This window comes from Artibeus jamaicensis, unplaced genomic scaffold (genome assembly GCF_021234435.1).
Source record: "Artibeus jamaicensis isolate MK-2021 breed Jamaican fruit bat unplaced genomic scaffold, CSHL_Jam_final contig_354, whole genome shotgun sequence".
NCBI lineage: Eukaryota > Metazoa > Chordata > Mammalia > Chiroptera > Phyllostomidae > Artibeus > Artibeus jamaicensis.
Genome location: NW_026521803.1, coordinates 25,187,814 through 25,200,845, shown reverse-complemented (window position 1 = coordinate 25,200,845; position 13,032 = coordinate 25,187,814). Strand labels below are relative to the sequence as shown.

Here is a 13,032-nt window from a genome sequence, read left to right as displayed (position 1 = left end):
ATTTTCTAGGGCAAGGAATATAAAGGAAAGAATAAACAAATGGGACTACATAAAACTAAAAACCTTCTGCATGGCTGAAGAAAATATCAACAAAATGGAAAGGGAACCAATTGCATGGGAAAACATATTTACCAATGATACCTAGGACAAGGGTTTGATCTCCAAAATATATAAAGAGCTCACTTGACTCCACACCAGGAAGACAAACAAACAAATTAAAAAATGGGCAAAGGACCTGAATAGACACCTCTCCAAGGAGGACATACAGAGGGCCTAGATCATGAAAGGATGCTCAACATCACTAGCCATCAGAGAGATGCAAATTAAAACCACAGTGAGATACCACTTCACACCAGTCGTCAATGATGAATGACCATCATTAATAAATCAACAAACAAGTGCTGGCAAAGATTGGAAGAAAAGGGAACCCCAGTACACTGTTGGTGGGAATGAACACTGGAGCAGCTACTATGGAAAACAGTATGGAATTCCCTCAAAAAACTGAAGATGGAACTGCCTTTCAATCCAATGATCCCACTGCTGGTATTTTGCCTTAAGAATCCTGAACCACCAATTCAAAGAACCTATGCATCCCAATGTTCAAAGCAGCATTATTTACAATAGCCAAGTGCTGTAAACAGCCTAAGTGCCCATTAGTAAATGAATAAATCAAAAGCTGTGGTATATTTACACAAAGGAATATTACACAGCAGGAAGAAAGAAAGAGCTCCTACCCTTCACAACAGCATGGATGGAACTGGAGAGTATTATGATAAGTGAAATGAGCCAGGTGGTGAAAGACAAATACCATATGATCTCACCTATAAGTGGAATCTATTCAACAAAACAAACAAATGAGCAAAACAGAAGCAGAGACTTGGAAATAAAGAACAAACTGTCAGTGACCAGGGTGGGTAGGGAGGGGAGTAATAGGGGAAAGGAAGGGGAAGGGCTAGCAAAGGAGCAAGAAGACTCGCGGGCATTGGCAATGTGGGGGGTTGACTGTGGCAGTGGGAGGGACAGGGTTGGGGTAAGCAAGGGGTGAAAAGGGCAGGCCAACTGTAACTGAACAATAAATTTAAAAATATTTTTAAAAAGAAAACTCTTGAAACTAAGAAAAAATCAAAAAGTTTATCAGTGCAAAAATATATATAAATACATTTTCTATTGGCTGAAGAAGTGGGAGCCCTTCTCAAGTGCATGAGTCAGTGCCAGACTCTAGGGAGGATTGTGCTGTAGTGAGTAGAGAGGCCCTGGGGATACAGTGCTGCTGGTTTCTCCTCCAAGTTCTGGGCCAGGTACCTGCAGAAACATACCCCTGTCATGTGGTTTCTACTCTATGGCTATGCCATAGCATATAGTAGAAAGCCTCAGAACATTTGCAGTCTTTCCATGTTTTTAATACCACGTAGAAAAGAATTAGGAGCCCTGAGGCATAATTGAAAAACTACCAGCTAAGTTTAAATTCTCTCCTTCCATGATGGTCCTGGGTGTGCTTCTGACATCTGTGGACCTCTGCCTCCTCATTGACAAATGTGGTATCAGTCCTTACCTCAAGTCTCGTAGGTGAGGGTTCAATGAGAGGATAGATGCATATCTTCCCCAGAGCCAGATGAGCATCATGTCACCCCTTTTTTCAAGTGCAATGTCTGGATTAACTTTCCTTTAGTGTCTCTCAGTGTGCATGTCCTTAGTCAAATATATTTTCCTCCATGAGGACACTTTTTGTTTCATCCGAGTCAATGGTCTCCTCCCAGCATTGGCGAAGTTTACTTTCCTTTGAGTTATTTATCCGTGCGTCCATCTTCCTGTGCAGGCTAACTCCTTGGCAACAGGAACCACGTACATTACCCACACGTGCAGCCTCTTTCCTCCCCGCTTTAATAATACCCATAGTCGGTCCCCATCACTTCTCCTTCCTGCTGAGTTTCCTCCTTGGTGAAATGAGAAGGTTAGAGAGGTGCATATTAATGGATGCAAAAGCTCGCTCCTGTCCAATTTATTTAAATCCCCTCTGGTATTTTTCATTTTCCATTTTCCAGCTCAGTTCCTCAGTCCTCCTTGCTTTTTTTAGACTTTCACCCTCTGGACACATCCAGTGCATTCGTCAGCCAGGTTATCATTCTGTCTCTGATCAATCAACTTCTGACCCATCAAAAATCAGTTGGTCCATGTCCCATTCACATTGATGAGGCACATAATATTTTTATTAAATGTCAAAAGAAGTACTTGTATTAAATACCACAATTATAATGCACTTATTAAAATTAGATGGGAGTTGGGGGGTATTTTCATTATCAGAAAAAAGGGGAAAATATGTGCACTTATACGGCTGGCAGAGGCAAAGCTTCTGGGGTCTGCCTGTGTCATCTCCCCCTGCAATACCCTTCAGCGAGCAGGAAACTCACTTCCATGAAGGACTGGCTGTGTATGGAAATGGCTTCTGGACCTTGCCATTCTTGTTCATTATAGCATTTCCCCCTAGGGACTGAGGAGTCAGCCATGGGAGAAGGGTGATCCAAAAAGAAAGGGTACCACCAGAGAATCCTCATTATTGACAGAGCTACGGTCGTGTGATTTAGTATTTTTTCATTGCTGCAGTTTTTCTACAACAATGTACTTAGAAGCTGCAATTCAATTGGTCTGGGTGTCTTTTCACCCCTGCTTTTCCAAGTGGGGCCTCTTGCAATTTCTAACCCACCCTTGGCCTCCGGCAGCCTGTGATAGCAAGCCCACATCTAGGAACGTATGGAAAAGAGGAAAAACTGGGCTGTTGCCTAGACCTAACTTGTTTTAGGAAAACTCAGATTTTAAAAGTAGATTTTAGGAAGAAGAAGCAAAGCAGTCTAGTAATCACAAGACTGGAAATCAAGACACTGGTTTCAGCCTCTCGATCCTACTACTAACAAGATAGATAATGAAGTTGGTCAAGTCATTCAGTCTCTAGATTTGAAGGTTTTAATGTTTAAAATGAGGGGATGTAAATAGACCATCTCTGAAAACCCCCCTCAGATAAAATACATTGTAAGTATATAAATCACAAGACATCGTTATATAATGACCACGTGAAGGTAAGAGTCTCTTCCTAATATTCTCAAATCCCTCCTAAAGGTGACCAAATGCTCTCCTTGCATGAAAGGCCCATTAATACCCAATTCTTATGTAATTGCAGGTAATAGACATCCTAAGCCAAGGATGCACATGCACAAGTGGATACACAAGTTGACAGTGACCAGACACAGGTTGCTTTCTAAGGCAATATCACTGAAAAATGTGCTTTGCACATTCAAAGTGCTTGAAAACTATCTTTAGGAAATTATTTTTAAATAAAATCAGAAAAAAAAACACCTGAGTTATTCTCCATCTGCAAATTAGTAATCAAGGTTTCGCATACTGTGTATACCACAGTAAAATTTTCTTATTTTCTATTCAAATGTCCCACTTTTCATTCAAATTAAAGTGCATATTTCATCCACCAGTTAGTTAGAAATGCTAATGAAACATTTAAATTAAAATCAGACCATTCAGCTGTGGCTTGTGCTCCTGTGAGGGGTGAGGTGGACCTTGTCCTGCCTGATTGACAGTTCCACTCATAAACAGCTTCACACAATAATAAAGCCACAGCTACTGTTGTTGATTCCCTAAGTCCTCTTCAAAATGTACATTTTTAAGTTTTGATTTATATTCTAGGCCTCTAGGCTTATTAGGATCTGTCAACCATGCACAAGTATAATTTTGGTTAATTTTTAAGTAACTAATATTTTTATTTAGAGAGTAAAATGACAAAGAAAACTCTAATTTGGCCACTTTGCAGGTAGGGTAGATTTTTTTTTTCTTTTTTAAGTACAGACCTGGAGAGAGCAGCATGCAGATTTTGGTCATTTTGTAAACTCGAGCATTTTACACTGAAAATGGAAACACTTTCTAGTGCCGATTCTTCCCCCAAAGCAGCGTGTCATCAACGGGAAGTGACAGACCTTTCTGTCACACAGACAGCTTGGAGTGGGAGATGCCTTCCTCTGAGAGTCCTGGTTTGCCACCGGAAGAAAACTTTCACATGTCCAAAATCCTCCCACGCGGAGCTCCCTGGGGTGCTTATTAATCTCAAAATCACGATCGGAGAATCCAGCCTGACCTTTGCCTCAGAAAGTCACGAGTTCCCTCAGCTGCACCAGGCAGTGGGCTGCGCCCAAGTGGAAATGCTAGGGGCTTGCCCATCGACTGCGCACGCTAGGGCCCCGGAGTTACTTCTTGGCTGTATTAGAGCTGATATAACCACACTCTCCTCCATGGGACGCTTCCTTCAAATTTAAGCAGTGGAACAAAAAAGTTTTCAAGCTTTTAAAGAATGCTCTCCTGATCTAAAAAATGTCAAATTTTCTGCTACCAGAAAGTTGGTTATTTTCCTAAAATAGCTTTAAAAAAAGAAAAGAAAACCCACACCCTTTGAAATGCACTGACTCAGGAAGGCTGAGAGGGACACAGCCCACGCCACTGAAGCCCCTGCTTGCCTCTGACTTAAATTGCCACGTGCTCGCTCTTTTCTTGCTTGACCTGCGGTTAGGAGTGGCTCTGAACCCTTTAGTTTTAACTTTCACTTCCCCTAACCCCATTCCCCACAGTGGCCTCTCACTCAAATGGTTAGTGATCTGGAAACTGGTAAAGGTGCTGGGAGACTGGGTTGCTGTTAAGGGACCCTTTGCAAAGTGGACTTTTTAAAGGGGATGATCATTTGTTACATTAGCAGATGCTGACCGAAGTGTACACATTTTCTTAAAGAGGTTCGCCGGTCCTAGGCCTCCACGTGATGCCGTGGGAGTGCTTGCTATTCTGTAACTTGCACACGTGGACACTGAATCCTCCCAATGCAGGCTCTTATTGAAGACAGGTTAACTGCACTGGACAGGTGATCTTTGCCAGGCTCGTTTTCTCTTTCCCGTGATTATAATTTTCTTACCTTGTGTGAGAAGAATATTCAAAGAAATGATTCTCAGAGTCTGCGGGGACATTAGTTAAGCTTCTATCTGTTGAAGTTTCAAGTAAGTTTAATTGGACTCAATTTAACATATAATCTTTTTGAGGGCCTACTCTGAGCCCAGAACTATGTCAAAAGCCATTAGGATTTCACAGTAGTAATTTCCACTTTTAAAAGTTCGACCATTCATTTAGTGAAGTAAATAAGTTACAAAATAAACAGTGAAAGGAGGGTTTGAATGGACACCCATATGCAAAAATCAAACAAAATGTTATTTTAACAAAGGCACAGGTACCTGAGCCATCCTGGTTCTGAATCATTTTGCTGTATTCAGAAGCACTCAGTGATACTGGGTGTGGTATGCTCACTTCTAGCCCTCACTTGTCTGAAAAACACTGAGAAAAACACTGAGGTATGATACAGAGGAAGGCAACAGAGCAAAGGGCCGTGTGCCTCAGAAAAGGAACCCTGGTAGGAACTTGATGAACTTGCCTGTGAAAGATAAATGCACTCTGGACAAAAAGAACTACCTCCAAACACTTGAACAGTTATTTTTGAGAAGGACTGTATTTGTTCCCCATTGCTGCTTATCGTAAAACTAAAGCAAATGGGAAGAAACTACAAAGAAACCAATTATACTTACAGGATATATTTCATTCATTAGTAATATTAATCTTCAAAAAGAATAGTGATGAATGAACCATATACCATATATTTCTTTTACATTTTAGAATAAACAAAATCCAGCTATATTTTTATTGTCTATGGTGGATGTTATTCCTATTTTATGTATTTTTTTCTGGTTCTTCTGTTTTCCTTTTAAGATTTATGTGTTTATATATTTATGTATTTTTGGAGAGGGGGAAGGGAGGGAGAAAGAAGCGCGTCCATGTGAGAGAGAACCCTGACCAAGACCAAACCCACAACCGGGGCATTTGCCCTGACTAGGAATCAAACCTGCAAGCCCTCACTTTGTGGGACACTTCCCAACCAACTGAGCCACCTATCAGAGCTGTTTTTATTTTGTATCATTGAAATTCTAAAGCATTGTGCTCCATCCTTGAAGTAAATGGCAGAGCTCAGAATTAAATCCTGTCTTCTGTGCTAGGTCCCTAATTGAGCCTCTCTGGCTCCTTGGATCCATGCTGAAGAGGGAGCTGCTGTCTGTCACTGAAGGGATCCAAGCAGACTCAGCAGGACCATCTGCATGGGTCCCTAATTAGGTGGCACATTTTGCTGGGACAAACTCTTAACAGTCCAGCAGCTCCGAGTCCTTTTTTTTTTTTTTTTTTTAGTTGCAGTGTCTTCAAAGTGATTTGTAAGACAATTTCTGTTAAACTTGTTCATGGCTAAAAATGACTTAGATCATTTATTTTCCACCGATCCTTTTCTTGTCTGAAAATCTAATATTGTATAGAGAAAGCCCAACTGGGTTTCAGGCTGGGAAACTTACTGTCTACTTGAAGCACTTAACAGATACCTAATATTTCTGCCTCTGTCCTTAGCCAACCTCATTCCATTCAGAGCCTGAGGAGGACTGCAGGCAGTAATTCTTGGTGAAGAGCAGTTCTTTCCTTCACATATTCCGATCTGTTCTGCAAAACCAGTGACAACTCAGCAGCATTTTTGATGCTTTAAGAGGCATAGTGTGTGCACTTCGACTCACAATGAATCGATAGCCACCCATCTCAAAAAGGACTTTGTCTTAATTTTTAATTTGTCTAACATTAAGTCCACATTATTTCATTACAGTTGTCAGTGTTTTCTCCCACTGCGATTATCCCCCCAATTCCACTACACTTTACATTCCTGGTCTATTCTGGCGTGTGTGTTCGGTGCACAAAGTGCCTAGTAAGCAAAGAAGGAGGGATGCCCAGGTGGTGAATATTTCATGTCTCCTGCTGTCCAGGAAGTTGAGGGAGGCATTTTTGCATCCAAGCACAAAGCCACTTTTGGAAAAAATCAGAGGGAGGCTGTTTCCATACATATGTAAAAACAGCAATTAAATGCGAGAGGTACTTCAGCTGGGATTTGGGGCCCCACAGAACAGTGCGGTACGGTTGTTGGATACTAGAATTGCAGGTGCCTTTTATCATTCTCTTCGGTCTTATTGTAAGGAGGGCCATGTTTAGATTAGTTATCTGGATGACAGATACTATGAATTTTCTAAGCTATAGCAACAGGAAGAATTCAGAACAGGAGTTTTATGTGGGAGTAACTAGGACACTGAAAAGCCTTAATCCAAGTGACAAAGCTGTTTTGGAAACTACTAAGGTTGCACCTCAAAAGAACTAAAGACAAGGAAGTAATTGTGCTGAGGATGCAAAAGGCCTTTTCATCAAAGTGGGGCTAGACTGTTACCGTCTCACTTCTGAAGGCAGAACTAAGTAGGAGATGATAGTAAGAGAAGGACTTCATCTCCACATGAATCAAGTGTGCAGTCATCACAATGGGGAGCCACTGAATTCCTTCACTTTGGTCTCCCACCCTCCAAGGCAGGAAGCTGAAATTCAACAGTGCAAACCTGGGATGTGGGGGAGGATGTTGCCAGGATAGAAACCGAGGTCTAGGTGACTGGCAAAGCCTTTCTGTCAGAGTTCAGGATTCAGATTATCTTCCTGGGAGAGCACTTTTAAATCCAGAATTCTGCTCAGTGAGCAAAGCATTAACACGATCCTAGTGCTTACTAAGGCAGCAGTGGGCTCGGCTGGATCTAGAGCTCCTAGATTCCCTCACTCTGATCTCCTGAGGGGCAAGGGCTGAGGCCCTGGAAACTCTCCCCGCTAACTTCCATTTCCCTTTTTCACTTGCCGGCTGGCCATCCATCTTTATTTATATCAACACACTCCTTCTGAGGCATCTTAATGAACTTTGCTCAGTAACAAAATAAGATCTCTCATGTGGGTTCCAAACCTGACACATGAGTTAATTATTTGGATTTATATAAGTAACATTTTCCAGAAATCGGATCCTCTTCAGGCCCCTGGAGGAGCTGTCTCCCGTATAACACTTAAGTCATTTAATGAAACAGGATTCACCAGTTCAAGAAATTTCTCCTGACTGGACACCCCCTCCACACAAACCCCCAGTGTCTTTGGGTTCTTTTGTTTTTGCTGGGGGTGCTTGGTTTCCACATCACTGGTGAGTCATTGACCTTCCTCCCCTTTCTTTGGTCTATTTTTTAAATTTCTTTTTCTGAGAGGCTGTTTCTATTTTTTTACTAAGTAAGGAACACACATAGTAGTTAAGTGAAGAAAAAATTGTATTTCCTGATACCTGCTCCTGCAGCCAACTGGCTTCTGACTGGGGAGTTTTTGCTGGTGCTTTGCATCACGCCCGGCACTATGCCCAGTGCGCTGACCCTCCACTCCTCTAAGAGGCGCAGGGAGAGGAAAAACCAGTCGGGTGCAAGTCCAGTGTTCTCTGGCTCGGTAACTGCTCTCATCTTTGTCATCAACTTTCTTTTTCTCTGCATCCTGGGAAAAGTTTTTTTTTTTTTTTTTTTTTTTTAAGATTTATTTATTTATTTTAGAGGAGAAGGGGGAGGGGGTGTGGGTTTTAACTTTTTCCTCCAACCGATTTGTTTAATGACATCGAATCTGATTGTAGCATCTTCAGTTTGAGTGTAAATTCCATTACTGAAGTAGGAGTTTATTTGCACTTTTAAGTAGTACCCCCTATTATTATTTGTTATCAATCTGTGTGGTTGCACATAGGAGCTAATATTTAATGAAGACCTACTGTGTGCCGCTTCTGGTACCTTGTAGTAAAGTAGCATGCATTACTTTATGGTTGTTACATTGTAGCTCCCACGATTCCACTTTAAGAGACTTTTCTTTATATAACTTTATATTTTTCTAATAAAGGGCACACTTTGGCATATTCTTAAGAATATGTAAATTTTCTCTTGGGTCAAAATATACAGAATTTTAAGATTTTCAGAGTTGGACTTTCTTCTCTGTCATCATGCTAACATTTATTTTCCTGTGTCACAGTACTGTTGTTCACAAACCCCCCTCTGGTTGTTACTGAACAAGAGGTCTGTGGGGGGGGGGGCAATGTTTGGCTCGCCCGGGGATGCCAAAAACTGCTACAGAACAGAGGGCCCCTCCCAAGGACAGAATACTAATATCTACTGGGCTCTTCTGTCCACTGCCAATTGGAAAGACATCTCTCAATGCCAGAGATTTGTGAAAAGGGAACAAAATGTTTATTTAATGCTATTTAGGCTTAATGCCTCCACTAAAATATCAAAGTCCTTTAGGGTATACTCCTATACCCACACAGCGCTCCCTTCTCCCACTGTCCCAATTCCAGGTACCATAAATCAGGAAAAGAGCACACGTCTGTGTTTCAGGCCACTGGCACCGTTGGCTGTGTCACTGTGCAGGCTCTCGAGTTAATCCAAAGTTATGTGGCACTCTCTCACGGTCCACTGGCAAGAGTCCTTTGTACCCAGTTCTAGTCAAAGTCTCTCTTGCTTTCCAGGCCACGCGGCCAAAGGGGGCATCCCCAAGCTGCATGGGCCTCTTCTACCAAAGCTACAGGGGTTCGCACTCCACCGAAAGCATGCGGCTTTCTTCTTCACCTGGCTGCAGGGATCTCCATTCTGGCAAAGCTGCGTGGTTTTCCCTTTCACCTGGGAAAGAGGGGGTCCGCACTCTGCCAAAGCCATGTGGCTCCCTCTTTCACCTCACCAAGAGGGGGTCCTCACTCTGCTGAAACCGCGTGGCTCTCCCTTCAGTGGCTGCCACGTCTTCACTCTGCCCTAAACCAAGTGGCCCTCTCCTCACCTGGGCAGTTATCCCCTCATGTCACGGAGCCAGTCTCTTCCAAGCTCTCACACAGGCGCTCCCACTCAGGAGTGCAGCCCCTAGTTATATCCTGGGTCCAAGGCACTCCCTTCTCCCTGGCTCCAAACTTGGCCACAGCTATTTAACATATCTATGAAACCAGTTAAAGGTTATAGATATGTTAAATAATCATTCCAGAGGTTAGCTGCAAAACTGTTGCTATGCAAAACAGCTTTCAATGGCCCTGCTCTATTGGTCCCTTTCCTCTGGGGGGGGCAGGGAGGGTGAGGACATCTTATATGTCTCTCCAATATTCCTATACACTTTGAATTCTGGACACCATTCCAAATCTTTTTTTTGCCCCCCCCCCTTAGCTGCACCCTGTATCATGGTCACTAACTCTCAGACAGGTGGGTATGTCTCATCCCATTGTATCAGACTGCTTGTTCCTCACTGTCAGCTTCCTGAACAGAAGTGCTTACACAATTCACAATAGCTAGCACGTTTTCCTGGCAGGACTATTAGTTTCTGTAGTTTCACTGAGACTCTCTTTCTGCTTTGTGATATGCAGCTATCTTTTGCCCCGCTGATGTACCTGACATACTGCCATTTTCTATAAGTCGCATTTAGGAATAGATTAAGCAGTCTTGACAGTCTCAAAATCAGTAATTGCAAAGTGGAATAATGAATGTCTCGTTTCATGTTTGGTGTAAACCCTCATCTCTTAAGCCAGGGGGAGGATATAGAGAGTTTGTTTCACAATTCTCATGAATTTTGGGGACAGCAGATTGGTGGACTTCATCAAGCCAAATCTGGAAATACCAGTAATATTTTTTTTCTCCACTTGCCTTACTGTTCCTGGGCTTCGTCCGCAGTGTACTTTCCCTTTTGTTTTCTACATCTATGTAATTATTTCAGCTGAGATGTTGGCGAAACTACGTTTTGGTTTTTCACTAGATACCACTTCAAAACTTTAATTTTCCACCATAATTTCTCCCTGTAATACTGACAAAGTATAGAGGTGAGTTGAGAAAAAAATTCAGAAGGTCAACAAAATATATTCCCGGATTAGAGAGCAAGACATAGGAGTTTAGACATAAGGGACTAAATTTATACCATCCACAAAAAAGAGGTCTCCAAGAAAGGCTCTCTGGGACATGATCTATAAATATCGTCAAGGTAACAAAATAAACAGAGCAAATTATTTACAGTCACAAAAGATAATGGGGCAAGAATGATTGTCTAGAGCTAAGTGAGGGAGAGTTTACAATAGGTTATAAAAAGAGAAAGGTTTTAGCTGAAAGCAATACCAAGCAATATAACTTACACACAGAAGTCAAGATCTATCACAGACCTGTGATAAAGTATATTTTAAAAACTTTACAAAAGTAGAGAATAAGTATATATTTTAAAAATAAAAATGAATGATTATTAAATATTTACTGTCAAAATTAAGATCAAGTCTTAGTATTTCCTGTTCCATGGCTATAGGCTCTTTGACAAGCTATTTTCAAAAACATGTAATTAGAAGAACATTAATTACTATATACAAATAGTGCGCCCACTATATCTTAAAACTAATTTTCTTTGAAATCTATAACCACGTTAGGTCCTATCTTCAACAAGGACAAAATGTGATTTTATCACACATTACTTTGTCACTACCAAATTTATGAAAATAAAAACATGTGTGTGTGTCCTCAGCTCCTACTCATTCCTTCATGTTTTACTATCTGATTTGCCTTCTCAGTTTTCTACCATGGTTGCTCTGTCATGAATGAACTCTCAGTTCTCAGACAGAGTGATATATCGTTGTCACTTCCTCACTTCTATTTTTACACCATCAGTATGAGTCATTTGGCAGGATGGACCAACTCTTGTCCCCTGAAAGCTCTTCTTGCTTGGATATTCTTCTCCTGGTGGCTTTCCTAGGTCTCTGTATGTTTCTTCTTTATCTTCTTAATAATATGGACATAGGCATCATAGAACTATTATGCCAGATGAATAATAAAATGCATAAAATTCTTACCAATCTCAACAAACATTATCTTGGTCAATTATAACCTATTTATAAAAGTATTTTTTGTTCTGTTTCTAGCAAGCACTCCATAGAGAATCTTATCTCTTGCTGCGTTTTTATTTACCGCTAATAAACTGAAGATTTCCTAATCCACATACATGTCTGCAAGCATCTCCTCTCCCCTGAAAGCCAGTCCTATGGTTTGAAACTGTTTTCCTCATATAACTAATCAAATATTCCAAAAGTGCCTCAAACTTAATGTAATCAATATTTGACTTATTATTTATATCTCCCCTTTTACTTCAACTCTGCCCTCTTTTTCTCAATTCTGCATCACAAGCAATGTTACCGATGGGCATTGTTATAATTTTTTTTTGCTTAAAGATGAAGGTAAAATTAAAAAAAAACTCAAAAGAAATCCAAACTCTGTAATTTATAGTGCTGTAATTTATAGTTTCCTATGATTCATCTATAATTCATATAGATGTTCTAGATATAGTTTGCACTATGTTCTACATTCTTAGTTATCACCCATATATTATTAACTTGCAATTGGCCAAACACCTAACTCCCTAAACTTTGAAAACCCATAGTTTTTGTAATCTCTTAAATTTGAAGTCCTACTTTAAATCCAGTACGAAGTACTCCCCCATCTTGATATCTTACCTTGTCTTCTTATTTGAAATTAGTCTCTCCTTCCCCCCATGTTTCTATCAGAATCTGCTAATTTTTTAAAAGGTTTTATTTATTTTATTTTTAGAGACAGGAGGTGGGTAGGAGAAAGAGATAAATGTGTGAGAGAGACATCAACCAGTTGCCTCTTGTATGTGTCCCAATTGTGATCCATGCATGTTCCCTGATGGGGAATCAAATTGGTGAGCTATCACTTTGCAGGATGATGATAGTAAACCAACTGAGATACACAGGTCAGGGAAGACTCTACTCACTTATCTATTCAATTGCTTGCCACATTCTGGCTTATTTCAGAGCCTGGTGTACAGGTGCCATTCTTTCACACATTGGTATAATCACTTAGAACTCATGGACAATATTGTGTTTTTCTTTTTTTTTAAACTGTACCACAGTTGAATGAATGAATTTGAGAAGGAGCAATCAAATCCATAGTTAACGAATGGATCCTCATTGAATGAATAAATGAATAGCTGCCAGTTATTTAGATCACATGTAAGATCTATCTTTCCAAATATTTCAGTCTCAGTGTGCCTTCTGGAAGAAAGTTGAAC

At 40.8% G+C, this 13,032-nt stretch overlaps 1 protein-coding gene across 2 annotated transcripts in view; it reads left to right on the top strand.

Annotated features, from left to right (window-relative positions):
• Nucleotides 1–13,032, top strand: part of RIT2 (Ras like without CAAX 2) — a 376,246-nt gene that overhangs the window by 67,546 nt on the left and 295,668 nt on the right. The window lies entirely within an intron of this gene.